The 8,105-nt window shown below is 43.2% G+C and overlaps 1 pseudogene; it reads right to left on the reverse strand.

Moving 5' to 3' along the window:
* Positions 1 to 4,907: 4,907 nt before the first annotated feature.
* On the reverse strand, positions 4,908 to 5,710 carry LOC107184655 (annotated as a pseudogene).
* Between the last annotated feature and the right edge of the window lie 2,395 nt (positions 5,711 to 8,105).

The raw sequence follows: 8,105 nt of genomic DNA on the forward strand, positions 1-8,105 counted from the left end.
ATATATATATGTATTTCCAAGTAAGACTTTAAATAACCAACCAAGAAGTAACGTTGGAGCATTTCAGGGGCCCTGAAATGTTCTCAAAGGTTTGTACTCTCTTAAAGGAAATATTTTCTAATTAAGCTGATTTAATATACTTGAAATCACAAGGAAAGTATTAAATAAAAATTAATAACTATATTTTACTTATTGAGAGGGCAAGGGCTATGCCCTCCATCTTACCCCGGATCCTCCATTTTGGGGCAGCAGCCATTAGCCATGTGCTCGGCAAGGAGCTTCTTCCCGGAAGCCCAAGCCTCTGCTACCAATGACAATCAAGGGAAGTGCGCGCCATAGACACAACCACATCCTGTGTAACAAGACTCCAACTTGCACCTGGCCAATCGGCAGGGCCCACAGTCCTCTCTCCTCCCCTTACTCCAACCCCCCTATAAAACCCCTCTTCCCACAGGGCTAGGTCTCTCTCTGCTGCTTGCCGCTGCATCGGCAAGTGTGGTTGGGGAGCCGAGCTAGCTTGAATAAAGGCTCTATCTGCTTTTGCATCGGACTCAGCGCTCCTTGGTGGTCTTCTGGGGATCCTGAAATGTGGGATTAACCATATATACATATATCTTAAATGTTATAAAGGTTTTGGCTTCTAAGAAGGGCAAATAAAGTAACAATATATTTCTTAAAATCCAAACAGTGAAATTTTTTTTTTTTTAAAATATATTTTATTGATTTTTTACAGAGAGGAAGGGAGAGAAATAGAGAGTTAGAAACATCAATGAGAGAGAAACATCGATCAGCCGCCTCCTGCACATCTCCCATCTCCCACTGGAGATGTGCCCGCAACCCAGGTACATGCCCTTGACCGGAATCGAACCCGGGACCCTTCAGTCCGCAGGCCGACGCTCTATCCACTGAGCCAAACCGGTTTCGGCCAAACAGTGAAATTTTTCAGCAATGAAAATTTAAATAACAAAAAGCTTCTAGCCGCCTGCATTTTAATTAAGCTGGAGGTGGGGCAGAATTTGTGCCTCATGAATCAGATCTGTAAGTTTAGTAAATTTGCTTGCTTTGCTTTTTTAATAAAGATACCTACTTTAATCACTAAAATAAATTAGCTTTTAAAAATATAAATTAAGTTATATGACAAGCCAATATCTTTGTAAGCAATTTAATCCTAGTAAAGTCTTCTAAATTACTGAGGCTTCCCATAATCCCTCTGTATATGCAAATAAGCCAAAGCAGATACTCTTTAAAAATATAATTCTAAATTTAATAAAAAGGAGAAACTTTAAAATTTTGAAATCTCTTCCACTAATATTTACAGGGTAAACTAAAGATTGTTGTTAAAGTACCAAATCTGAAAATAAGTAGAGTCACCATAAATGGATAATAACTTGAAATATATGGCCTTGCAGCAGTATTTGTCAGTCTTAAAAAACAACCCTGTAGGTTGCTTAGTGTAAAAAAAAACACAAAAAACAAAAACAACCAAAAACAAAACATAGGAGAAACTGTCTAAGCTGGCTTACAAATTACTGTGCAAAGAAATAAAGAGAGGTTTCTTTAAACTGTCTGAAAATTATAATTAAAGACCAATATATTAGGCCTCAAAAAGAAAAGTAAATAAATTGTATTTTTGTCTCTCTGGCAAAGCTTATGTGAAATTACTCAAAGACTAATAGCAGAAGCTTAATTAATGTCATTTACTGTCCATAACCTAGGACAAGTAAAGTTTAAAAAAATAAACTTTATTTCAGATTGATTTAAATTGGCTAATTGAAATTGGTGAATATTCAAGAAAACCTAATTGTACTGTGCAGGAAGCTGTTCCTGAAACATTAACTAAATTTTTTACTGATAACATAAAACTTGCTTAACATGCAATAAATCCAAAGAAGTTCTATTTCTATACAGTAAAATTAAAAGTTATCAAGACTGCATTGTAAAATTTCCAAAAGCCTCCTAACATTTAAATCACAAAAAGGGGGATAGTGGGAAAATATCCTGTAAGTAAATGCCTTAATTGCTTTAAAATTTTTACTTTGAAAATTATTTTTCACTTGTAATGCTAATAGCAAGACACCCATAAAAACACACATGGTGTCAAAATAAGCCAAAGGAAAATCCTTTGGGCAAAAATAGAAAGGATCCAGGTCTAATTTATGAAAAAATTCCTTTATTAACCTTTGGTCGAGAATATGTTTGTATAGTTCCAGAAAATTCCTCCAAGCCCATATGGATTCCTGCAACAACAGATCACAGAGAGGAACTGACCAAACTGTTCCAGCCACAGAATAAGCAGTGGTGTCCACGAGACAAGAGGAGAAACGTTCCAGAAATGAAGATAGTGAAGACACCTTGCCATACTAGCAGTAAGCAGCTGTGTGTCGTTGCAGGTTGCTCAGGATCAAACCAGAGAAAGTCAGACCTGCATTGCCACCATTTATCCACCATCCAGAACTAGAATATCATTGCTGACATATACACATAAGAAGCTGCTGGACATTGAAATTGGGACTCAAAGAACTGTTGGCCCAGAAAGAAACTTACTGCAAACTGATTCCTTTAATGCCTGACAGCAATTTAAAGGGACATGATAGAATTCTGTCCTTTCCATTGAATTTAAAAATCTTAAAACATACATTCTTATTAAATTTAAGTAATCAAAAAGGGTGATATGCTGGGAGCCAATTCCAGAATGTACAACAGGGCTGAATCATCTGGCAATAGCTGATGTCATTTCCCCAAACCTGAAAGCGATGCATAAATTGATTGCTTGCTGCCAGATAGCTCAGGGCATCTTAATCTACATGTTATTGCCTACTACTGAAACACCTGAACAGCCATAGGCTAATTCTCCCCATTCTGACAATGGACTGAGTATTCGCAACCTGACCCTTTGAAGTGTATATCTCCACCTCGCCTTAGGACAAATTGTGTTAATAAAAAGCATGGGGTCCTGAGACGAGGAGATCTTAGTTTCTTAAGCTAGGCTCCTCTGATCCCCAAATGCCTTTCAAAATTATATTTCATCTCTTGACTCTTTATTAAGTTACACACAGTCTCTTTTCCAGATTGCTGAACCCTTCTAGATGCTGGAACAAGAACCCCAGTATTAATGGCGTCATAAACAGGGACTTCCTGAACCCTTGCAGTACCAATAAATGACTTTTAAAATAACCAGCTGAAGTTCACAGGAACCCACAGCATAAAAAAAATCAATCGATCCCAGTCAGACAAGGGGCAGAGGGATAACTGGACATTTCAGCATCACTGTCTGCCCCCTGGGCTGGGACCACCTGCATACACAGAGACAAGGAGACTGACTGCCAGTACATGTGCCCTCCACACATGACACTTACTAAAATGCACAGGGTACACACTCAAATGACACACAAATGAGCAGAACCCTACAGATACACATGTGCATAAGACACACAAGGGCACATTCATGTGTTCACACAGGTGTCCAGACACGTGTACACATCAACATTCCAAACACATGTGCACACACTCACAGACATATACACACCTGTGCCTGCAGGCCTAAAGGAGACACATGGCTACTTGACCAGCCCTTTGGAGATCATGGGCCTTCTCCTGCATAAATCACCCCTCTCCCGTCAATCAAAATAACTTGCCTTCCAGCCAACTCCTTCAATCCAGCCACCCCCTCAGTGTATGCCCTGTGGTCCCTAAACAGAGAAGGTCCTCAATGCAGGCCCTGCCCTCCCAGGGGACACCCAGGTAACAGGCTTCTGAAGTTCAGGCAAGAAGAGCCATGGACAGAAAGGGGTGGAGAAGTGCCTACTCACCAGCCCATCGCAGGTGCTGAGCGCCACAGAAGAGGCTTCACTCACGCCGGCCACGTCTCCAATGTAGAGGCAGGTTCCAAGCAGGGGCTCCACGCGAGTGGTGCCCGACTCACCCTGCCACTCCACTGTGGCCCCGGGCGCCACAAGGCGAGAGTTGGGCTGCAACCGCAGGTGCAGGTCTCGGCTGAAGACAGTGATGTTGTAGAATAGGCAGCGCTCAGGGTCCGTCTCACTGCCTCCAGGGAAGCCCAGGGTCTGGGCGGGGGCAGCCCTGCGGGCCCGAACCCCGGTCTGGGCGGTCGTCACCGACACCACGTGAGACACCAAGCGCGGTCGTCACCGACACCACGTGAGACACCAAGCGGCCCTGGGCGTCAGTGCGTACGGGCACCGCCAGGATGTGCTTGGCTCCGTGCCCCAGGGAAGGAGCATTGGAACCTCGGGGACCTGGGAGCTCCAAGACCGGCAGAGCCTGCATCACCCCCAGTCCCGCCCCCAATGCGAAGGGAAGAACATTCCTTCAGGCAACCCTCAGAAACTAGCCTGCACCTCCCCTGCATCTGCCAACCAGGAATGGTAGTTATTACCTTGCCCTATCCTTGCACTCTGGGGCAGGACAGGGCTCAGGAATGGGTCGCGGTGGGGGAGGCCTGAGATGGAGGCCCCAGAGTCCAGAAGACAATTTTATAGAAAGGCTTCCCTCAGCTCCCAACTTCTCTCTGCCTAAAGTCCCTGTCCCCCTCCAACTGCCTTCCCATCCCTCCTTTGCAGCCCAGGAGCACAGCCTCCTCCAGAACTGGCCCTCCCTTCTGAGCTCTGGCCGGTTGCAGCTGGCAAAGCTCCTGAATCTAGCATCCTGGACTTTGCTCTCCCCCAGGCCCTGCCTGAAATAGCCTTTCTACACTTTACCCACATTTTCCAACTCAGCATCCCAGGCGTACCTCTCCATCCTGGGGCAAGTTTGTTCTGGAAAATAAATTAATTAAGTAATAATAATCTCTTTTTTTCTGCAAAAAGCTTTATTGTTTTATTTGGTCCAATGCATGGAAGAGGGCTCCAGGGTGGTTAAAAGAATGGCTAGTAGTTTTGGGGAGAAACTCAAGTAAAAGCCAGAGACACCAGGGGATGCAGAGGGGCCCCTCAAAGGCCTCTGGGGTCCAAAGGCTCCTGGTCGTGCTTGAGGGGGAGCCTTTCGAAGAGATACTCACCCAGCCCAGCCTAGGGGGCAGCCAGCCTGCAGATGTCAGTCAGGTGGTCACACATCTTCTTGATCAGTTTCACCTCCTCATCCAGGAAGTGGTTCTCCAATAAGTCACAGAGATGAGGGTCTGCATGGGTTGAACCCAGGGCCTGCAGCTCCCAAAGGGCCTGGTTCAGGTTCCTCTCCAAGGCCAAAGTGGCTTCCTTGGCATCCTGAGTTTTGCCCCACTCATCTTGGGAAGGTTTCAGCACCTCCTGGAAGAGAATGTGGCTGCCACCCTTGTTTTGCAACTTTAAGAGATGCTCAGCGCCCTAGCGCTTCTTCTCTGCCAACTCACTGAAGAAGTGGCCCATGCCCTTGAGAGCCACAAGGTCGGAATAGAAGCCCATAGAAAGGTAGGTGTAGGAGGCCCACAGATGCAGGTTGGTCAGGCGGTTGACCACAGCCTCCACCTCAGTGGAATAATTCTGATGAATCTTGGAGCTCATGGTTGTTCAGCAATAAGAAGTTAAGGTAGAAAAAAAAAACACGGTGTGTTTGCTGGTCCCGGAAGTGGTGACTGGATAAGATGCTGGAGGGTGGTAGGAGGTTGGAAGGAGGGGTGTCTCTGGGTTTGTTCTGTCCAAACACTGTTGAAACAAGAGACAGATCCAGCACCACCAAGATCACTCTAGATAGTTTTTTTGCAGATAGGAACAGCGTTCCATGCAAGACAAAAAGCATTTTGTTTTGTTGAACAGTGAAACTGACCTCTCAGCTTTTGGGTGAAAGGGCGAGGGCTATGTCTTCCATCTTGCCCCGAATCCTCCATTTTTGGGCACCAGCCATGTGCTCAGCAAGCAGCTTCTTCCCGGAAGCCCAAGCCTCTGCTAGCCATGCCCAGGATTTCTTTAAACTAACCAATGACAATCAAGGGACGTGCGCACCATAGATATGACCACATCCTGTGTAACAAGACACCGACTTGTGCCTGGCCAATCGGCAGGGCCCACAGTCCTCTCTCCTCCCCTTACTCCAACCCCCCTATTAAGGGTATCTAATGGCAAATTAAATCCACCTTGCCAAGAAAAAGAAATTATGAAAAAATAATTATAATGCAGAAAATAATTGGTGTATTGAATGCATTTCCTGATTTTCTACCTTATAATGGTTTTCCTAAATGGCAACACTAAGTATTAAGAAAACAAAACATACTTGATGGAAATTCTCACCTTTCCCTTTTTAAATTATTTAGTAAGTGGTAGCTAAGAAATTGTCTCAGCTCCTATAAAACCCTCTATGCTAACTGTGGCCAGCAAATTAGTAATTATAACAGATTATAAAAGCAGGGAAAAGCTACACTGATGTTAGGGAGTAAAGCTTGCAATTAATTAGGTGGCTCAGCCTTCGACATCTTTGTTCTGATTCTCTGTGAAGGGTGAAGAAAAAGCCTTCTGCACCAAAATTGAAGGGGACCTGTGTTCTGTTATGCCCTAGGGCAGTGGTTCTCATTCCTAATGCCGTGACCCTTTAATACAGCTCTTCATGTTGTGGTGACCCCCAACCATAAAATTATTTTCGTTACTACTTCATAACTGTGATTTTGCTACTGTTATGAATCGTAATGTAAATATCTGATATGCAGGATGTATTTAGGCAACCCCTGTGAAAGGGTCGTTCGACCCCCAAAGGGTCGAGACCCACAGGTTGAGAACTGCTGTCCTGGGGAATATGGATAAAGCTCAAAGAATAAGAAGCATTCCCTCAGGTTTTACTCAGCAGAATTCTGACCTTTGACACATCCTATCATAAGCCTTTAAAAAGGAGAGATGCCAAATCACAAGTCATTTGTTGGCATATAAATGTTTCAACAACATTGACAGCACAGGGATATAAATCATCTCTGTCAAAGGGAGTGAGCAGTTTAAATAGAAGAAGACTGAATATAAAAACAAATTTAAATAAACACTAAAGGGGGTTAAACCAATACCAAACTGAAGAATATCAAAATAAAACAGCTCAGCTAGTGTGTCTCAGTGATTGAGGGTCGGCGCATGAGCCAAGAGGTCACAGTTTAATTCCCGGTCAGGGCACATGCTTGGGTTTCCGGCTCAATCCCCAGGGAGGCATCCCCAGAGGGTGTGTGTGTGTGTGTGCAGGAGGCAGCAGATTTGTGATTCTTTCATCGTTGATGTTTCTGTCAGTTTCTGTCTCTCTTGCCCTCTCTCTGAAATCAATAGAAATATATATTTTTTTAAAAATAAGAAAACAAAAGCTTAAATATAGTTTGAAGCAAAAGTTGGATAATGTATGATTTCTAATCACCTTATTTCTAGTCTATTATAAATATTGAAGAATCAAGAGTTAAAAGAGGGACAAAAATGAAAGGGAGGGAGGAAATAATAAAACTTAGAACAGTTTATGAAAGCATAGGACTGGATTATACATGGTATATGAAGTATTATGGTTGGTTTTGTGGTTACAGAATTAAATAATACTGAACTGCACAGACAGAAAAGTCACCAGTCTCAATTCTTTTGCGTACATCAAGAGGAAAGTGGTGGGGCTAATCTGTCTTCAACTACTCTTTAACTCTCGCTTTAAAAAGAAAAAACAAAAAATAAAAAACCAACAAAAATAAACAGGCTCTGCGCCTTTGGCAGACAATAGCATCTAGCTCCAATTTTTTTTTTTAAATTAAATCTTTATTGTTCAGATTATTACAGTTGTTCCTCTCTTTTCCCCTAATAGCTCACCTTCACCCAGTTCCCACCCCACCTTCTGCCCTTACCTCCCCCCGAACTGTCCTCATCCATAGGTGTACAATTTTGTCCAGTCTCTTCCCGCATCCCCCACATGCCTTCCCCCCTGCAGAATAGTCAGTCCATTCCCTTTCGATACCCATGATTCTATTATAATCACCAGTTTATTCTGTTTATCAGGTTCTTTATTCACTTGATTTTTAGATTCAATTGTTGATAGATGTGTATTTGTTGTTCATATTTTGAATCTGTACCATTTTCTTCTTCCTCTTCTTAAAGCATACGTTTCAGCATTTCATATAATATTGCTTTGGTGGTGATGAACTCTTTTAGCTTTTTCTTGTCTTTATCTGA

The sequence above is a fragment of the Myotis davidii genome, unplaced genomic scaffold, assembly GCF_000327345.1.
Source record: "Myotis davidii unplaced genomic scaffold, ASM32734v1 scaffold1687, whole genome shotgun sequence".
In the NCBI taxonomy this organism is placed as follows: domain Eukaryota; kingdom Metazoa; phylum Chordata; class Mammalia; order Chiroptera; family Vespertilionidae; genus Myotis; species Myotis davidii.